This window comes from Bombina bombina, chromosome 4 (assembly GCF_027579735.1).
Source record: "Bombina bombina isolate aBomBom1 chromosome 4, aBomBom1.pri, whole genome shotgun sequence".
Lineage (NCBI taxonomy): Eukaryota > Metazoa > Chordata > Amphibia > Anura > Bombinatoridae > Bombina > Bombina bombina.
Window position 1 is genome coordinate 587,584,921 of NC_069502.1, and position 23,103 is coordinate 587,608,023.

Consider the following 23,103-nt stretch of genomic DNA (forward strand, 5'->3'; position numbering starts at 1 on the left):
TCTGTGATAACTTCTGTAGGGGCACGAGCGGTATTGGATGCAGGGTAGATCTGTGTGCGCTCTTAGATACTGGCGGACCCGCTCGGGAGACAAGGTGATGAGGTGATGGACGCTGCTACAGCTCCGGAGCTGGGATTGAGCAGCGGTTGATATCCGGCAAGTTGTAGAGATGCGTGATGTCTCTGTGTCTCCCGAACTGCTGATTAGCCCTCTAGACACCTCGGGCCGATATCCTCTATAAGACCAACTTTAAGTATATAAGTGTCCAGCGAGTGGTCCCACAAGTCTTTTAATTAGGATAAATTAAGTTATAAAGGGTTTTTCTTCCAGAGCTTCTCACTGTTGCGACTACTCAGTTAGGAAGTTAGCCCCACCCCCAATTCAATAAGATTTAAAGGGACATATAAAGTCAAAAGATGACCTTATGGTAAATGTTATAAAAAAGGGTATAAGTCTAATTCGGCAATTAGACGAAAAGGGGTTCAAGTTTTAAATTTATAGATAAGTGATGCCTCTCTGCATCACCACCACTCCAGTTTGGCATAATCTCACAGATAACCCACTATTTTAGACTTTTTGCATTTTTATTATGACAATCCTTAAAACGTTTAGATAGAAGATGATCTTGTTTTGCCATTTCTAATATTTGCAAGGTGTTCTCTAGTTCGCTCACGTAAGGGTCTACTTGTTTCATCATAATATTGTTTCTTACATGGACATTCAATTAGATAGACTACATTACAATCTGTACATCTGATAATATTATTAATTATAATTACTTCGCCATTTACTGTGGGCTTAGCTTTAATACCATATTGGCACGTTGTGCAATTTAAGCAAGGATAAAAACCATGTCGTTTTTTAACCAAACAAATCCCTATCACCCTACTGTATTTTTTGTTATGTTTTTAAATTCACTAGAAACCAAATAGTTGTTAAAGCTTTTTGCTTTAAAAAAAAAAAAATAACTTATGGAGTATCAGTTAACTGTGTGCCTAATATTGGATGCATTTTGATAATATGACAGTGTTTATGCATCAATTGTTTAATATTCTTGTATTGTGAACTACATCCTGTTATAAAAGCATAATTTAAATAAATTAATTTCTTTCATGGTGGTGAAAGTCCACAATCCATTACTCATGGGAATTACTATAGAATGGGGGCAAAGTTTTACAAACCCCAAGAGCCCTATAAAACCCCTCACACATACCTCAGTTTAACATATAGCCAAGCAAACGGCTAGATTACGAGTTTTGCGTTATGGCTGTGTGCAAATAGCGCATGCGTAATGTTTATTGCGCACTCTTCGTAACGTAGATATTACAAGTTTGAAAAGAACGTTGTTACGCATCACGTTAACACGAATACCACGTTTATTTCACTTGCGTAATCACGGCCGCATAATGGATTCTCCTATAGAGATCAATGGAAACAGAAAAATAAACAGATTTTTCATCTAACACTTGATATCGCGAGAACTACACATTGCTCTGTCACATTACACATACAACTTGATGGACACAAATAATAATCATGTCAAATGTAAAAAAATCAATCGCTCACACAACATAGCAGATTCACATTCAACATTCACAATTATTTATAACAAATACTACATAACATTTACACAAAACGAGGATTCAACACATACGTTTGGATCTGCATCACAGAACAAGAAAAACAAATTACACACTTATACACAAACCAAACATTCGCATTGGCGATTAGGAAAGACTTTTAAAAATAAAGATTTAGAACAGTTAACAAATACGATATGATCAAAAATTATCATTTTGATTTTGCAATACTAAATTATAAAAAATGTTATGCAAACGATCACTATGACATCATCGCATTATACACATTCCTTAAAAACATCTGGATTTAGAAACTCAATATGAGCATGCACAAATTCAAACAACTACTCCACATTGCACACATACAAATCTTCACAAAAGCACACCTGGACCTCGTTTACTTTTCGAACCGGTACATCATTAAACATTAACATAGGGTATATAAGCACACTCTGAACATGGCTACCTTGACTGTATTGCTTTTTCGAGACAGGTACAGGTCTAGGCGTTGGAGGTTAAAGGTCAGTCTGCAATGGCTTAGATACAAGCTAATCACAGAGTTAAAAATTATTTTATAATAAATAAAAATTTAGAAATAAATGGATCATGTATGTTTCCAATAAATAATTTATGTTATTGACTGTCTTTTTGAGTCATTTAATGTATTCTTGCATTGATATCAATTGTCAGAAATGTATCTGTCATTATTTAACTTTAGATTCATGGTATATATCATTTCATTTTTAATCTTGAAACTCATGATACTGTATTTTTAACATTTATACAAATTAATGTTTACCTTTGACCAACATGTCTAAAGTAATGCCACTGTAACAGCAAACTCATGTGATAGAAACATCTATCAAAAAGGCCAAAAAGAGAGCACGAAACACTAATAGGCGTGATCTATTGAAACCTAAGTCACGCACATATGATGGCAAAACCAGGTTAGTGTTAACCTACAATGTTCAGAGCCATAATGTGGTGAATATTGTACAGAAACATTGGTATATCTTACAGTCTGATCACATACTAAACAAGCTAATTGGACCCAAAATAGATGTAAGTTAATGAAGAACTAAAAACTTAAAAGATCTTGAAAGCCCTAGCCACTTTGTAAATAAAAAGAGAACCATCACCAAGAGTAATATACTATGTGGTTCCTACCCATATGGTTCATGCATTAGTTGCAGACATTTAAAGAAAACCGTATTAATAACAGACAGATTTAATAAAACTCATAATATACGGTCATTCATCATCTGCAACACTATGGGAGAAATATATGCATTAAAATGCAAATGTCCCAAATGTATGTAGGGATGACGACACGGAAATTACGCATAAGATTGCAGGAACACCTCCGCAATATAATAAATGCGGCTAAGGACTTAAAGAACAAAAAAAAACATAACCTCAGTTGCATATCATTTTCATAGGTATCATCAGGCCAAGGTGGAAGGACTGAAATGCTGTGGGTTACAAAAAGTCAGCCTTGGAATACGAGGAGGAGATATGGAGAAAAGTCTATTGCAATATGAGAGCAGATGGATATACCTGCTGAACTCAATACAACCCCACGGATTAAATGAACATAACAACTACTTCTCCTATCTCTAAGATCCCTCCAAGTAAAATTCAATTTTATCTATTGGTTAAAAAAAACAATAGCCAAAATAAAACATAAAATGTCCAGCTTATAATACCAATAAGAATAGGACATTCTGTTAGATATTTTGATCCGTATAATGATGTAGTAGTAAACATCAACACACTAGAATATATAAGAACAGTCGATAGGTAATATTAAGCTATAAGTGAAGATTGGAATAATGACAATAATTAACTCTAATCTAGAGGTAGTAAAGTGGATAGAAGGCAATGACACTATAATGAAATCATCCCTATCCATAAAACAGCCTATACCGACTTATGCCCAATAGTATAAATAGTAAACTATAGTACAAAATACAAGTCTTGGCGATAATTCCATTCAAATAATTTTTTATATATGAAAGTATCGTTGAAGACCGGATTTAAAATGTTCTCAATCTCATCCTATTTAGAATTGAACAAATACCCCTGTATTTACACATATATGTAACTCAATAAAGTGACGCCTCCACACCAACTTTATTAAAAATAAGCACATGAGGTTTACACAAAACCCTTATTCACTCCCTCGCATGGGCTCACTATCATATAATAAATGGAATACAGAAATGTTCTATAACTACTATTATTATAAAATTTAACAATATTGTTCACTTGTTTTTCTTCCCAGCACACACACCCTGACCCTATTTTTTGTATTAACAGCACCCTAAATTATAATCAGCTAGATTACAAGTTATGGCGTAATGGCTGTTCGCAATGAGCGTGTGCGTTATATTCATTGCACACTTTTTATAACGTCAGGATTACAAGTCTGAAAAGAACTTTGTTACGCATCGCGGTAAAACGAGTACCGCGTTTATTTCCCTAGCGGAATAACGGACGCGTAATGGAATCTCCCATAGGGATCAATGCAAATTGAAGAATACACGGATTTGTCTTCTAACACTCGATATTGCAAGAACTACACTATGCTCTGTCATATCACACATACAACATCATGGACACAAACTAAAATCAGATCAAATAGAGAAACAACAATCACTCACACAACATAGCATTTACGCATTCAACATTCACATTACTTTACTACTAATACTACACAACATTTACACTAAACGAGGATTACGAAAATACGTTGCAATCTGCATCACGGAACAAAACAACATGAAAAAAGAATTGCACACTGATACACAAACAAAACATTCACATTGACGATTACAAAACATTTCTACAAAATAAACATTTACAACACTTAACTAATACGATACGAACAGAAATCAACATTTAGATTTTGGGATACTAAATTAAGAGAATGTTATGCAAACGATCACTATGACATCATCGCATTATACACATTCCTTAAAAACATCTGGATTTAGAAACTCAATATGAGCATGCACAAATTCAAACAACTACTACACATTGCACACATGCAAATCATCACTAAAGCACACCTGGACCTTGTTTACTTTGCAAACCGGTACATCATTAAACATTTACATAAGGTATATAAGCACGCTAGAAACATAGCTTCTTTTACTGTATTGCTTTTTCGAGATAGGCGCAGGTCTAGGCGTTGGAGGTTTCTGAGAGTTAAAAAGAACAATTATAGAGTGAGTGCACCTGGTGGGTGTTTATATTGAGAAAATAGTTTCTTCAACCACGCTCTGAACCCTACAAAATTTGACAGTAGTTCCTTCAAACGACTGTCTAAGAATGAAGTGTGAAATAACCAAGGTGAGGGGAGCTAGAGGTGTAGTATGATGTGTTGTTTGTGACAGTGTTACACAAAATAAAATAAAATAATTAAGCTTATATACAAAATGTATTTATTTTAAAACACTTTAAAACAAGTAGAATGTAAGTATAGAGCTCTAGTACTTTAAAACATTAAAAACAGTTTACAATTTTATAGGGACAACATTGGAGAATTTTTGAAAGTTTTTTTGGTTTAAAAGTTTTTGTAAGTTTTTGTAACTGTTTTTCTTGTACTCACGATTTTGTCTTGAATAATAGACTTTTAAATAGCCTTTGTTTTGTGTCAAGGACAAGCCGTTGGAGAGGCAAATATAAATAAAAAAGGATGACTGCCTTGTGTTAGGACGCTCCTTCTTTAAAAATGCTTGAAGTGGCAACAAATGTGAACAAGTTGTAGAATTGTTTCTGTTTCAAAATTTTTGTTTTTGTTTCAAAGTTTTCTTTTGTTTGAAGTTAAGAAAGAATGTATATCTCCTTATTTCATATGCTTAAAATTCTTAGCCGTTGTACTCGTTAATGTGATGTTTGAAAGTTCCTTGGTGTTTATCTGAAGTATAGTGAAATGAACTCGTTGGTCTCTGAGAATGTTTACCCTATTGATATGGTAGATTTGATGTTCAGGGTTTGCAGGAGTCTCTAAGAGGCTAAATTAGTTGAATCCGTTTGAAAGTTCAAAATCCCACAGAAGAATCTTGATAAAGGCATCCGCCGAAATGCGTAGATCTGCCCACCTGAGTGTGCACCCTCTATGACACTATATGCCCACACTGTGGGATTTTGAACTTTCAAACGGATTCAACTAATTTAGCTCTTGGACGTCTTTAAGCACACAAGAAGCAATACACTACAGGAGACCTCTACGGACAGATAAATTGTCCCGGTCTTCAATATTTTCAGACTCCGTTTGGACTCCTAAATCTGGTATCGGATCACAGACAGTACTACCCATAAAAACTACAAGCCTCTTAGAGACTCCTGCAAACCCTGAACATCAAATCTACCATATCAATAGGGTAAACAGTCTCAGAGACCAACGAGTTCATTTCACTATACAGGGAGTGCAGAATTATTAGGCAAATGAGTATTTTGACCACATCATCCTCATTATGCATGTTGTCTTACTCCAAGCTGTATAGGCTCGAAAGCCTACTACCAATTAAGCATATTAGGTGATGTGCATCTCTGTAATGAGAAGGGGTGTGGTCTAATGACATCAACACCCTATATCAGGTGTGCATAATTATTAGGCAACTTCCTTTCCTTTGGCAAAATGGGTCAAAAGAAGGACTTGACAGGCTCAGAAAAGTCAAAAATAGTGAGATATCTTGCAGAGGGATGCAGCACTCTTAAAATTGCAAAGCTTCTGAAGCGTGATCATCGAACAATCAAGCGTTTCATTCAAAATAGTCAACAGGGTCGCAAGAAGCGTGTGGAAAAACCAAGGCGCAAAATAACTGCCCATGAACTGAGAAAAGTCAAGCGTGCAGCTGCCAAGATACCACTTGCCACCAGTTTGGCCATATTTCAGAGCTGCAACATCACTGGAGTGCCCAAAAGCACAAGGTGTGCAATACTCAGAGACATGGCCAAGGTAAGAAAGGCTGAAAGACGACCACCACTGAACCAGACACACAAGCTGAAACGTCAAGACTGGGCCAAGAAATATCTCAAGACTGATTTTTCTAAGGTTTTATGGACTGATGAAATGAGAGTGAGTCTTGATGGGCCAGATGGATGGGCCCGTGGCTGGATTGGTAAAGGGCAGAGAGCTCCAGTCCGACTCAGACGCCAGCAAGGTGGAGGTGGAGTACTGGTTTGGGCTGGTATCATCAAAGATGAGCTTGTGGGGCCTTTTCGGGTTGAGGATGGAGTCAAGCTCAACTCCCAGTCCTACTGCCAGTTTCTGGAAGACACCTTCTTCAAGCAGTGGTACAGGAAGAAGTCTGCATCCTTCAAGAAAAACATGATTTTCATGCAGGACAATGCTCCATCACAAGAGTCCAAATTCTCCACAGCGTGGCTGGCAAGAAAGGGTATAAAAGAAGAAAATCTAATGACATGGCCTCCTTGTTCACCTGATCTGAACCCCATTGAGAACCTGTGGTCCATCATCAAATGTGAGATTTACAAGGAGGGAAAACAGTACACCTCTCTGAACAGTGTCTGGGAGGCTGTGGTTGCTGCTGCACGCAATGTTGATGGTGAACAGATCAAAACACTGACAGAATCCATGGATGGCAGGCTTTTGAGTGTCCTTGCAAAGAAAGGTGGCTATATTGGTCACTGATTTGTTTTTGTTTTGTTTTTGAATGTCAGAAATGTATATTTGTGAATGTTGAGATGTTATATTGGTTTCACTGGTAAAAATAAATAATTGAAATGGGTATATATTTGTTTTTTGTTAAGTTGCCTAATAATTATGCACAGTAATAGTCACCTGCACACACAGATATCCCCCTAAAATAGCTATAACTAAAAACAAACTAAAAACTACTTCCAAAACTATTCAGCTTTGATATTAATGAGTTTTTTGGGTTCATTGAGAACATGGTTGTTGTTCAATAATAAAATTAATCCTCAAAAATACAACTTGCCTAATAATTCTGCACTCCCTGTACTTCAGATAAACACCAAGGAACTTTCAAACATCACATTAACGAGTACAACGGCTAAGAATTTTAAGCATATCAAATAAGGAGATATACATTCTTTCTTAACTTCAAACAAAAGAAAACTTTGAAACAAAAACAAAAATTTTGAAACAGAAACAATTCTACAACTTGTTCACATTTGTTGCCACTTCAAGCATTTTTAAAGAAGGAGCATCCTAACACAAGGCAGTCATCCTTTTTTATTTATATTTGCCTCTCCAACGGCTTGTCCTTGACACAAAACAAAGGCTATTTAAAAGTCTATTATTCAGGACAAAATCGTGAGTACAAGAAAAACAGTTACAAAAACTTACAAAAACTTTTAAACCAAAAAAACTTTCAAAAATTCTCCAATGTTGTCCCTATAAAATTGTAAACTGTTTTTAATGTTTTAAAGTACTAGAGCTCTATACTTACATTCTACTTGTTTTAAAGTGTTTTAAAATAAATACATTTTGTATATAAGCTTAATTATTTTATTTTATTTTGTGTAACACTGTCACAAACAACACATCATACTACACCTCTAGCTCCCCTCACCTTGGTTATTTCACAGGTTTCTGAGAGTTAGTAAGTTAGTTAGTAAAAGAGAGACAGAGAGTTAGTGAGTGAGAGTTAGTTAGTGAGAGAGAGTGAGAGTTAGTGAGAGTTAGTGTCAGAGAGTGAGAGTTAGAGATTGAGAGTTAGTTAGTGAGAGACAGAGTTAGTGAGTGAGAGAGAGTGAGAGTTAGTTAGTGAGAGACAGAGAGTTAGTGAGTAAGAGAAAGTGAGAGTTTGTCTGGGTGAGTGTGCGAGTGCTGTTGTTTGGTACATTACATAAACACATTTACACGCAAACACATTCAATACATACATACGCATATCAGTAGCACTACATACACACACATACACTCCGTACCCCATACCCTTTAATCCCATACCCATCCTATAGTTTGAATTTGGTTGATTTACAACAACTTATTGTTTACATACCCTCATTTAATCCTTTTTTTTTACGCTTGTCTGTTAATTAATACCCCTTATCCTATTTTTTGAAGACCATTCACAGTTTGAGCACCCTTTACTTTTAGTTCATTATTTTGACCCCCTTTCATTTGGGCACGTTCACATTTGGAACGAGTATGGCGGGAAGGAGGGCTAGGGGAGAGCAGAGGCAGGAGATCAGCGAGGAGCTCTTACAGCTTATTACGCAGCAGGCTACTCAACAAGTTAGGGAGCAGGTTATGAAGGAGGTTAGGGAGCAGGTTAGGCAGGAGAGAGGGACAGGGAGAGGAAAGAGGAGAGGAACAAGAGAGGAAGGGGGAGAGGAAGGGGTGGGTGGACCCAGCCACTTGGTTGAAGATGAACAAGTGGCTGGGCCCAGTGGTGTAGGGCAGGAGCGCAGACAGAGCGCAATACACTCCGGACAACAGAGGCTCACATCACAGGGGAAGCCCAGGCAGAGGGAGGAGAAGGAGGCCCTCATAGCAGCCTATATGGAGAGGGCTAGGAGGCTGCAGGCATCGAAGGCCACCCCTTCAAATAAGAAAAAGTTGTGGCAGGAGATCATGAATGCTGTCAACAAAGTGGGGGAATTCAGGAGGGAGGTCAAATCAATACAGCACCGCTACCAGGACTACAGAAGTGAACTTAAGAAGAAGATGTCAAGGGAGAATGCATACCATGAAGAGACTGGTATCGGCCCGGGACAGACATTTGTCTACAGCCGCTGGGAGGAAATGCTGCGTCCCAACATCTCCGAGGTGGCCGTAATCGGTATCGAAGGAGGAATTGAACCTGCCCCTATCATCGGCTGGTAAGCTCATTTAATAATCTATTTACATCCACCTCATAACCCATTCACATGCAAAAAAAATTAGGGATATGACTAACGCAATTACGCTTTTTTAAATGTTATTACGGAAACACATTCAGAATTACCTTGAGAAAGTTGGATTGGAAGAAAAGTCATCACATTTAGTATTTAGTCTACACTTTAGGTGTGCATTTAAACAGATTTAAGACGCAAAAATACATTCTTATTGACCATCTAGATAGCCGAAAGACGGGTTTGCAAATACGTAAATTGTATTGTTTGATTTTGGTTACAATTGAATTACGAAGGCAGCCTAATTAATAAACTTTCAAATATAAAACATTTACATCTTTATTTGTAACTGTGCTAATATCTCTATTTAATTTTCAAATATACAGAGTCTGAGGACAGGGAGGAGGAAACACAGCACCAACAGGCTCCTCCTTCACCCAGGCATGAGAGTGGTGCAGTAGGTGACACACCACCTCGGGGAGAAATGGACGATATCCCTGCACCTTCCTCCCCTGAAGAAGCCCCCATGCAGAAGACATCCCTGCACCAGCCCCCCGTGCATTAGTCCGCCGTGCACCAGCAGCCTGTCGTGCACAAGATCGTCCTGAGGAGAATATCCCCCCAGAGGTACCAGAGGTGGAGCTGATGAGGGCCTTCCTGATAGAAATGCAGAGCTCCCGGAGGGAACAACAGGAATACCGACAGTTCATGATAAACGCAATGAACCCGCTGCTCGAAGGACAAAATAATATCTTGCAGGTCCTCCGGGAGGTGGCAGGCAGACCAGGAATAGGAAAACCCTCAGCTCCTGGACCATCATATCCTGGACCCTCAGCTCCTGGGCCTCCTCTATCTCCTCCTCTGCTTGGTGAATCCCCAACCACTCATACTACTCCTCCTCCTCTTCTTCCCCAACCATCTCCAAGGAGGACTCGTCGGAGTGGCCATTTGCCCTCCCTAGAGCCTCCGTCTCGTGGGAAGAAGGGAAAGAAGAAGAAGTAATTATGTATATATAATTTTAAGTTATTGTATTGTTATTGTAAAGGATGGGTATGTTATGATGTTGTCTTCTTAGACTTGTGGAGTACACTCTGTATTGAATAGGCTTCTATGGGACCGGGTCCATGGAGGAAGATTGTTTTGCAGAGTGTGTTTTACAAGTGTTTTGAGACAACATCATTTCATGCTGTCCTTGTTGATTAATATTTGTAATGTGATGTCCAAACTGTTGTCCTAATACAAAACTATGACCATTACAATTATACATGATGGCATATCACTATGTTGATGCCAACAACACAGCTTAAAGGGACAGTCAACACTTGAATTATTGTGGATTCAAAAGAAATATAATTCATTTATTACACATTACCAACATTGTAATACAAATACACATTTTTACCTCTGTGATTACCTTTTATCTATGTCTCTGCAAACTGACCCCTTATTACAGTTATTTTGACAGACCTGCATTTTAGACAATCAGTGCTTACTCCAGGGTAACTATATGTGCATTAGATCAATATTTTCTATATGAAACACATTAACTAATGCCCTCTAGTGGTCAAAATGCATTCAGATTAGAGGCACTCTTCAAGGTCTAACAAATTAGCATATGAACATCCTAGGTTTAGCTTTCAACAAACAACACCAAGAGAACAAAGCAAAATTGGTGGTAAAAGTACATTGGAAAGTTCTTTAAAATTACATTTATGATTTAAATCATGAATCTTTTGTTTGACATGACTGTCCCTTTAAATAAGAACATATGTTAACATATACTAATATACTAATCCTTGGGGCTTGTTGGTGTATATATATATATATATATATATATATATCGTTCGTGGGAAACGGCACTCGCCAGCTATTCATCCACCAGGTGCTCGGCAGGGTAAATACATAAAGTAAAGGAGAACTGTATCCAACGGACGGCCTCCGTTGTTGAATGCGATCCAAGAACAGCCGGCACACAGGAAATTTTTCAAACTCTGATTTATTCAGAAAAAAGAGAAACCAGACGTTTCGGCTCTATCGTGAGCCTTTCTCAATGGTATACAGACCGGATAATGTGAACCTACAAACACCACCCCTAAATACCAACCCAACACTTAGTGATTGCCAATCAGCTTGAAAAGTGGTGCCGCTCCCTCCCGCGCATATCAAACACAGCTGGACATCCGAAAACAGCTGATTCCCAACACACGCGTCATGACGTCATCACGGCATAGCGCGCTGTGTGGGAATGTCTGTGTCACAGGTAACCATGGCAAACACCGGGTAAACACATACCTCCGGTTGCCATGGTGATGCGCGCGATACGTCGCAACAGCAGCCAAACATCTGATGGGCGCAAATATACAGTGACATAGTGATGAACAAAAAAAAAGGGCCCTAGACAAGAGCCCTACCCAAACATTAGTGTAGCAACTTATAGCATAAAAACAGGTATCTATAATACTAGTAATAGGGTAATTAACCACAATATATAGAAAATGGCTAGTAAAGCTACAAAAACCAATGATTCAACATATATCACAGCCCTCTATACCCACTATGGTATCAGGGCATGTGGGCTGTAGCTAGCAACTAGAAGCCAAATATGCTCAAAAAATTAACATAGTATTGGCATCATACTACAGAGGAGTAGGTAGAAACATATTACAACAGGATGACTCCCATAGTGTCCATGATTATTTGTAACAGCAGCCAAAGTCTATATTGGCATTCAATCCTCGAGGTGTTACTGTGTCCAAGGTGAAAATCCACCGGGCCTCCAGTTTCAGCAATGCTCGTCCTCTGTCCCCACCTCGCCTATGGCGAGGGACATGATCAATAAGAATTACTCGTAGTGAAGCAAAACTGTGGCCTGCTTCCGCAAAGTGGCGTGCCACCGGCTGTTCTGACCGTCCTTTATCGATGGCCTGACGGATCGCCGTCTTGTAATTGGCCAGACGTTCCTTGAACGGTGTCACAGTTTTTCCAATGTAGTATTTGGAACATGGACAAATAATAGCGTAAATCACAAAGTCCGTGGAACAGGTAAGTCTGTGTTTAATTTTGTACCTCTTATTGTTGTGAGGATGTTGGAAGGTGGTCCCTGCTAGGAGGTTGTTGCATGTGACACAACTGACACATTTGTAGCAACCCGGTTTTCCTCTGTTCAGCCACATCTGTTTTTCATAGCAGTGTGTAGGGTCGCTTAGCACCAGCAGGTCCCTCAGGTTACTTGCTCGTTTATACACCACCCTTGGTTCCGGCATATCCTTGAAGGGAAGGCTTGTGTCCTTGGACAACATAAGCCAATTCTTGTTAATCACCTCCTGCGTAAGCCTCGATCCTGGGGTGTAGGTAGTTATAAAGTTCAGTCATTTAGGTTGTTCACTCCTAGCTCTTTTGGTGGTGGCCAGGTCCTGAGTTTGATCCAGTGCCTTACAGCATTGTTGTTCTATCAGCGTTGGTGGATAGCCCCTCTCCAGGAATTTTTCAGACATTTCAATCAGCTGTTTTTCCTTATGGGAGTCATCCGTGTTGTTGCAGACCACCCGCAGGAGTTGAGAGGAACTGACACCTTCTTTTTGGAATTTGGGGTGAAAGCTATGATAGTGGAGAATGGAATTTGTATCGGTCGGTTTCTTAAACAAAGTGGTTTCTAATCTGTTTCCCCTCATGGTTCTGACCTTAGAAATTTCCAAATCCAAAAAGTGGATTTTATCCCTGCTGTGTTCCATTTTGAATCTGATGGTTGAGTCAAGGGAATTCAAACCACTAACCCATTCAACAAGACTCTCTGATGTGCCATTCCACACCAGAAAGACATCATCTATGTACCGTCTATACAATCTGATGGGGTTCCGTCTGGAGAACACATTATCCTCCTCATACATCGCCATGTAAATGTTGGCATAGGACGGGGCCATATTCGACCCCATCGCTGTGCCCATGGTCTGTAAGAAATATTTGTCCTCAAAGCGAAAATAGTTTTTCTCCAGACAGAACTCCAGCAGATGTAAAATAAATTCAATAGGGGGCCCGTGTACATGTGGTTGTCAATTAGAATACGTTTTACCATGTCAATGCCATGAGCATTGGGGATCACGGTATATAAGCTTACCACGTCCATGGTGACTAAAATGTCAGTTGTGGTCAAGTCATCCATACTTCTCAGCAGTTTGATCAATTCCGAAGAATCTTTCAAGTGTGCTGATGTATTCTGTACTACCGGTTGAAGGTATGAGTCAATGAACTCTGCCAGCGGTTGCATGAGCGATCCCCTGGCAGAAACAATTGGTCTGCCAGGAGGATCCTCAAGCGATTTATGAATCTTTGGTAATAGGTAAAGGATAGGACAAATCGGATGCTCTACCGTAAGGAATCCCAGTACATCATCATTGATGACGCCTGCCTGGTGGGCCAGTCCTAAGAATGAATCAATTTGTTTATATATATATATATATATATGTGTGTGCGTGTGTGCTTGTTAAAACCAGAAAATATTTGATTGTTATAATAAGCCAATATGCCATATTTCTCTAGATGTGTTAAATAAAGTGTTTATTTTTAAAGGGAGATTAAAGTCTTTTATTTTTTAAATCTATTTCATTTAAAAGGGGCATCAAAAAATAAAATTTGCTTACATGATTTTGACAGAGCATAACATTTTAAACAACATTCACGTTTACTCATATTCTTTGAATTGTTATACTTTGCAGAAAGGTTTATCTAGGAAAGCTCAGGAGCAGTAAAGAATATAGCTTCAATCTGCTGATTGGTGGATGCATATATCTACCGATTGTCATTGCCTCGCCCATGTGTTCACTTAAAAACTAGTAGTGTATTGATGCTCCTTCAACACATTATACCAAGAGATTGAAGCACATTTGAGAATAGAAGAGAATTGTAAACACGGATAAAATTGTATGTTCAACATAACTAAGGACAGATACATTAAGGGTTTCATGGCCCTTTAACACTGACATTTGAAATATATGCTCACAGTACTATATTCAGAGAATAACAATGTGGAATCGATACATTACACGATATTGAGCATTTACATTAAGAAGAAATATCAGGACATAACATGATAAAGGTCAATACATATTGAGAAATTAATTCAAATACAAATGTGCATGTTTAGGATTTTTCAGTGTAGAAAATTAAACATAACACATTTTATTTATTTTAATGGGGAAATATTGTTAACAAACATATGAAATAAGATGGAGTATATTCATCGCTGAACATTCATGGATTCACACTTGCCTCAAAATAGAATCGAGATCAACAACACTGCCTTCATTTGTTTCTTCCACGAGACAGATATCAATAGATATTTGCATAAATAGAAAGAGAGAAGCGCTCAACATGTGAACGAACAATAGCATAATAGCTTGTTCTATGGCTAGTTACCACCCTAGAAGCAGCCTCTTTTTGCTCAATATGTGCCTTTCACAGGGAAGAACTTTCCTGTAGCATATCAGTCTGATCCTGACTTCACAGTACAGTCCAGTCCCGAAATACCAGGCAATCCCTCTCTGAACAAGAGAAACATCAAAACCCCAGACATACATTTCGGTCTATTGTGGGCCTCGTCAGTGAGGTGCAGCAGTATCCCTCTAGGCACACTGAGCAAAGGGTCCACGTCTGGATTCCCGCATCACACTTAGGGAGACTTCGACCACAATAGGCCGAAACGTACGTCTGGGGTTTTGCTGTTTCTCTTGTTCAGAGAGGGATTGCCTGGTATTTCTGGGCTGGACTGTACTGTGAAGTCAGGATCAGACTGATATGCTTCAGGAAAGTTCTTCTCTGTGAAAGGCACATGCTGAGCAAAAAGAGGCTGCTTCTTGGGTGGTAACTAGCCATAGAGCAAGCTATTATGCTATTGTTCGTTCCCAGGTTGAGCGCTTCTCTCTTTTTATTTATGCAAATTATGAAATTTTGGGAAGTCTCCCTAAGTGTGATGCGGGAATCCAGACGTGGACCCATCGCTCAGTGTGCCTAGAGGGATATAGCTGCACCTCACTGACGAGACCCACAATAGGCCGAAACGTACGTCTAGGGTTTTGCTGTTTCTCTTGTTCAGAGAGGGATTGCCTGGTATTTCGGGGCTGGACTGTACTGTGAAGTCAGGATCAGACTGATATGCTTCAGGAAAGTTCTTCTCTGTGAAAGGCACATGTTGAGCAAAAAGAGGCTGCTTCTTGGGTGGTAACTAGACATAGAGCAAGCTATTATGCTATTGTTCATTCCCAGGTTGAGCGCTTCTCTCTTTTTATTTAATCAATAGATATTTATTTGCTCTTTATCATCTATGTTTCAACAATGTATATGATTGACACAATCCATAATCCAAGAAAATCTTTAAACTTGTGTTCTCATTCGCAAACATGGCCAATCAAATATTGCGGGACAACGTAATCCAATCAAAGGATGGATTCAACACCTTTGCATGTGACGTTTTACGCCACATGGCACATCCGAGATTGCGTAAAAACGTAATCCAGACCAATGACGGATTTTAATCCTTTGCATGTGACGTCTTACGCCACATAATCTCGAAAGGTAACACCAGCACAATTGTTACTTGAAGCACTTTATTAAAGGTTACATAAAAAGCGACGTTTCGGGGTTTAACCCCTTACTCATGCATGTAAGGGGTTAATTGCCCTCTAACTTACTACAGCTTGATTTCAAACACATCCTTTCTCAGAACTCAGAGAAAATACACAGACTTTTACACTCAACTGCTTCAATTGCCCTCTAACTTACTACAGCTTGATTTCAAACACATCCTTTCTCAGAACTCAGAGAAAATACACAGACTTTTACACTCAACTGCTTCAATTGCCCTCTAACTTACTGCAGCTTGATTTCAAACACATCCTTTCTCAGAACTCAGAGAAAATACACAGACTTTTACACTCAATTGCTTCAATTGCCCTCTAACTTACTACAGCTTGATTTCAAACACATCCTTTCTCAGAACTCAGAGAAAATACACAGACTTTTACACTCAATTGCTTCAATTTCCCTCTAACTTACTACAGCTTGATTTCAAACACATCCTTTCTCAGAACTCAGAGAAAATACACAGACTTTTACACTCAACTGCTTAAATTGCCCTCTAACTTACTACAGGTAGCCTTCTGGAAAACAGCTTCATTATATTTTACCTACTAAGTTGTTTTATTGTATGTGTTTGTATACTTAGTGATAATTCCTTTTGTTTTGTTTCTATTTTAAATGTATATATTACAGGCTGTGCTAGTCATAATTTGCATACCTCTAGCTCATTGCACATTTTATCAACTTTGTCTGCCATTATGTTAAGTTAGCTCTTGTCCATTTATCTGTCTATTTGTTTATGGTTTTATTTCACCCCTTGAATGTCTCAGTCTTATCTCTGTAATATTTTTTGATGTCTTTTTTTTTGTTTCTGCATGATTGACCCTTAGCTTTAAAATGTCCATAAATGTACCCTCCCACCCATTTAACACACTTTTGCTCTCTCCTTCAGCTTGATTTCAAACACATCCTTTCTCAGAACTCAGAGAAAATACACAGACTTTTACACTCAACTGCTTCAATTGCCCTCTAACTTACTACAGGTAGCCTTCTGGAAAACAGCTTTACTTTCCTCTCGTTGCACCTTTCAACAAATACATCCTATCTCTTCCCTCACTTTTCCCTCATTCGAAACCCACATGATTCGCTTATTCTCCCCTCTCTCTGTACGTGTTGCAGTCATATACCGACCCCCTGGCTCCTCAACTCAATTTCTAGATCACTTGGCTACCTGGCTGCCCTATTTCCTTTCCTCAGACACCCCTGCCCTCATTCTTGGCGACTTCAACATCCACCTTAACAATCCCACTGCCTCATCTGCTAAACAACTTCTGCAACTCACTTCCTCTTTCGGTCTGTCACAATGGACTGATTCTCCCACTCACAAAGACGGTCACTCTCTTGACCTGATCTTGAGCTATCGATGCACTCTCTCAAACTTCTGAAACTCCCCTTTTCCTCTTTCCGACCACCATCTCCTTACCTGCAACATATCATCCCTTCCTACAACTCTCCCACCTTCTACTCCTCACACCAAACTTCACAGAAGCATTATGTCTTTAGATCAGCAACAACTTGCTAATTCCCTTAAACCACTCCTCTCATCCTTCTCCTCCTTTTCCTGCCCTGAACAATCTATCTGCCACTATAATTCCACCCTTATATCCGTCCTTGACAATCTCGCCCCTCTTACCACTGCTCGGAAATCGCACACTCATCCCCAGCCCTGGCATACTCCTCTGACACGGTACCTACGCAGATGTTCCCGTACTGCTGAACGGCATTGGAGAAAATCACGGAGTTCAGCTGATTTTCTTCATTACAAATTCATCTTGAACTCCTACTACTCTGCCCTTAATCTCCACAAGCAACACTACTTCTCTACTCTTATCTCTAATCTTTCTTCAAACCCAAAACGTCTGTTCTCCACTTTCAATACTCTCCTCCGCCCTCCCCCACTTCCTAATACAACTTCTCTGTCAGCTCAAGACTTTGCCAGTCACTTCATTAACAAAATTGACTCCATCAGACATGAAATCAGCTTTCAACATAATTCCATTCTCTCCCCCCCCTCAAATGCTCTCACTCAACCACAACCCTCATAACCTGAAACTTAGTTCATTCTCCCCTGTTACTGAGGAAGAAGTTTCGGCACTTATACTGCGCTCTCACCTCACTACCTGTCCCCTTGACCCTATCCCCTCACAACTCCTCCCCTCCCTCTCTGCTACCCTTACCCCTATACTAACACACATTTTCAACCTCTCCCTCAGCACTGGTACATTTCCCTCATCGATGAAACATGCACTGGTCACACCTATCCTCAAAAACCTTCCCTTGATCCTACCTCCCCATCCAACTACCGCCCTATTTCCCTCCTCCCTCTTGCTTCAAAGCTTCTCGAAAAACTAGTATATGCACGCCTATCCCATTTCCTTACATTAAACTCCCTTCTTGACCTGCTGCAATCTGGATTTCGTCCCTATCACTCCACAGAGACAGCTATTATTAAGGTCACCAACTACCTACTTAGAGCTAAATCAAAAGGCCACTTCTCTCTGCTTATCCTCCTTGATCTGTCCGCAGCCTTTGACACTGTCGACCACCCTCTTTTGCTCCAAACCCTCCAATCCTTCGGCATCTGTGACACAGCCCTTTCGTGGCTCTCTTCCTACCTATCAAACCGTGCCTTCAGTGTAGCCTTCTCTGGGACCTCCTCTGCCCCGTCACCACTTTCTGTCGGAGTACCGCAAGGCTCTGTCCTCGGTCCCCTTCTCTTCTCAATCTATACGTCATCACTAGGTTCCCTAATTAAGTCCCACGGTTTCCAATATCTTTTGTATGCCCTTGACACCCAAATCTACTTCTCTGCACCAGACCTATCTCCTTCCTTGCTAACCCGTGTCACTAACTGTCTTTCTCACATCTCTTCCTGGATGTCCTCTCACTACCTCAAGCTAAATCTCTCCAAAACTGAGCTCCACATTTTCCCCCCTTCTTCCAAAATCTCCACCCCCAATATCTCTATAACTGTCGACAACTCCATCATTACCCCTACCCCGCATGCCCGATGTCTCGGGGTCACATTTGACTCAGATCTTTCCTTCCCTCCTCACATTCAGTCATTGGCTAAAGCCTGCCGCTTCCACCTTAAAAACATCTCTAAAATTAGACACTTCCTTACACAAGACACAACTAAGATTTTAATCCACTCTCTCATTCTTTCCCGCCTTTATTACTGCAACTCTGTCCTCTCTGGTCTCCCCACCTGCCGCCTAGCTCCTTTACAATCCATAATGAATGCCTCTGCCAGACTCATCTTCCTTACACGTCGCTCTTCATCTGCTGCACCTCTCTGCCAATCCCTTCACTGGCTTCCTCTTGCCTCTAGGATCAAACACAAAACTCTCACTCTTACATACAAAGCCCTCAACTGCACTGCTCCCCCCTACATCTCAGACCTTGTCTCCAGATACTCTCCCTCCCGTCCCCTTCGCTCTGCTCATAACCTCCTACTCTCCTCCTCTCTTGTCACCTCATCACACTCCCGTTTACAGGACTTCTCCAGACTGGCTCCCATCTTGTGGAACTCTCTGCCTCGCTCCACAAGACTCTCTTCTAGTTTTAAAAGCTTCAAGTGCTCCCTAAAGACTCTACTGTTCAGGGATGCATACAACCTACACTAACCTTTCCTAATACCAGTTCCTCTCCTCCATTGCTATCCCCTGAACCCCTTTAGCATGTAAGCCTAAAAGTCCAGCTGTTTGTAGATCACCTTCTTAAGAGCTGACTACAACAGTGCAACTCTTGGCAGGGCCCTCTACCCATTTGATCCCTATAATTGTTTTGTTGTACTCCCCTTTGCTTATAGCGCTGCGGAATCTGTTGGCACTCTACAAATAACCGATAATAATAATAATAATAATAATAACAATTGTGCTGGTGTTACCTTTCAAGATTGTGTGAGAAGGCCAAGTGCAGCTTACCCCACACACCGTGCACTTATTCACACTGTGGTGCTGTATCCCATTGGACTGTTGAGCTGTCTTACGCCACATGGTGCATCCGAGATTGCGTAAAAACGTAATCCGAACCAATGACGGATTTTAATCCTTTGCATGTGACGTTTTACTCAACATGGCGCATCCAAGATCGTGTAAAAACGTAATCCGAACCAATGACAGGTTTTAATCCTTTGCATGTGACGTCTTACGCAACATGGCGCATCCGAGATTGCGTAAAAACCTAATCTGAACCAATTACAGATTTTAATCCTTTGCATGTGACGTCTTACGCCACATGGCGCATTCGAGGTCGTGTAAAAACGTAATCTGAACCAGATGGATTTTAATCCTTTGCATGTCAATAACAAATGTATTTCTATTTAAAAAACTAGTATGTGCTATATTGTTATCTATCAAGCGTGTTTGTTTCATGTAATGCACAGCTTCAAATAATGTAACGCTAGATAACATAATACTCTGATATATGAAATATAATCCATTGTTGTTAATAAATATATATTTCATTAGAATAGGAAGATTAGGAAAAATTTAGGAAGCAGCAGGTTTTAACATGAAAATAATGCTACTATATACATTACGAAAATGTGTATGGTTTATACATTATATGTTACCTATAGCAATATATCGTTTTATAATTACATATATTCACAAATAATAGAAAGAGATTAATCATCTAAAATGTGTGCATTACACACAGTGATTTTTTTATAATACTACAATAAGATGTAGGAAAAACTGGAATATATGTGTTGCCAACATTCAGATAATAGTCTGTTTTAAATAAATTATATGCGTTTGGTGATGTCAAAATAAATTATAATAAAATGTACATTAGGAATGCATATCCATAAATTAAGATTTGTGGTCAGCATCACTTAAGGATTATCAACATAAAAGATATTTTAGTAGAAATGACATTAATAAATAAAGAAGAAAAAGAAACCTCTTCATTACATTCTTTTTATTATGATAAATATGATTTATGAATGTCATAAAACTTAAATAAATAAGATAACTTTAAAAATAAGTCAGAATGAGAAAACAGCCCCTTTGGAGCCATCTGACAAGGTGACATAGTGCATCACAGTCCTTGGAGGGTGTTGACAAGGGCAAACGAAGGCCAACACAGCCACTTTGGAGCCATCTGACAAGGTGACATAGTGCATCACAGTCCTTTCAGGGAGTTGACAAGGGCAAACAAAAGGCCAACACAGCCACTTTGGAGCCATATGGCAAGGTGACATAGTGCATCACAGTCCTTGGAGGGAGTTGACAAGGGCAAACAAAGGCCAACACAGCCCCTTTGGAGCCATCTGGCAAGGTGACATAGTGCATCACAGTCCTTTGAGGGAGTTGACAAGGGCAAACAAAGGCCAACACAGCCACTTTGGAGCCATCTGACAAGGTGACATAGTGCATCACAGTTCTTTCAAGGAGTTGACAAGGGCAAACAAAGGCCAACACAGCCACTTTGGAGCCATCTGACAAGGTGACATAGTGCATCACAGTCCTTTCAGGGAGTTGACAAGGGCAAAAAAGGCCAACACAGACCCTTTACAGCCATATGGCAAGGTGACATAGTGCATCACAGTCCTTTGAGGGAGTTGACAAGGGCAAACAAAGGCCAACACAGCCCCTTTGGAGCCATCTGACAAGGTGACATAGTGCATCACAGTCCTTTCAGAGAGTTGACAAGGACAAACAAAGGCCAACACAGCCACTTTGGAGCCATCTGACAAGGTGACATAGTGTATCACAGTCCTTTCAGGGAGTTGACAAGGGCAAACAAAAGGCCAACACAGCCACTTTGGAGCCATATGGCAAGGTGACATAGTACATCACAATCCTTGGAGAGAGTTGACAAGGGCAAACAAAGGCCAACACAGCCCCTTTGGAGCCATCTGGCAAGGTGACATAGTGCATCACTGTCCTTTGAGGGAGTTGACAAGGGCAAACAAAGGCCAACACAGCCACTTTGGAGCCATCTGACAAAGTGACATAGTGCATCACAGTTCTTTCAAGGAGTTGACAAGGGCAAACAAAGGCCAACACAGCCACTTTGGAGCCATCTGACAAGGTTACATAGTGCATCACAGTCCTTTCAGGGAGTTGACAAGGGCAAAAAAGGCCAACACAGACCCTTTGCAGCCATATGGCAAGGTGACATAGTGCATCACAGTCCTTTGAGGGAGTTGACAAGGGCAAACAAAGGCCAACACAGCCCCTTTGGAGCCATCTGACAAGGTGACATAGTGCATCACAGTCCTTTCAGAGAGTTGACAAGGACAAACAAAGGCCAACACAGCCACTTTGGAGCCATCTGACAAGGTGACATAGTGCATCACAGTCCTTTCAGGGAGTTGACAAGGGCAAACAAAAGGCCAACACAGCCACTTTGGAGCCATATGGCAAGGTGACATAGTGTATCACAGTCATTGGAGAGAGTTGACAAGGGCAAACAAAGGCCAACACAGCCCCTTTGGAGCCATCTGGCAAGGTGACATAGTGCATCACAGTCCTTTGAGGGAGTTGACAAGGGCAAACAAAGGCCAACACAGCCACTTTGGAGCCATCTGACAAGGTGACATAGTGCATCACAGTTCTTTCAAGGAGTTGACAAGGGCAAACAAAGGCCAACACAGCCACTTTGGAGCCATCTGACAAGGTGACATAGTGCATCACAGTCCTTTCAGGGAGTTGACAAGGGCAAAACAGGCCAACACAGACCCTTTGCAGCCATATGGCAAGGTGACATAGTGCATCACATTCCTTGGAGGGAGTTGCCAAGGGCAAACAAAAGGCCAACACAGCCACTTTGGAGCCATATGGCAAGGTGACATAGTGCATCACAGTCCTTTCAGGGAGTTGACAAGGGCAAACAAAGGCCAACACAGCCACTTTGGAGCCATCTGACAAGGTGACATAGTGCATCACAGTCCTTTCAGGGAGTTGACAAGGGCAAAAAAAGGCCAACACAGGCCCTTTGCAGCCATATGGCAAGGTGACATAGTGCATCACAGTCCTTGGAGGGAGTTGCCAAGGGCAAACAAAAGGCCAACACAGACACTTTGGAGCCATCTGACAAGGTGACATAG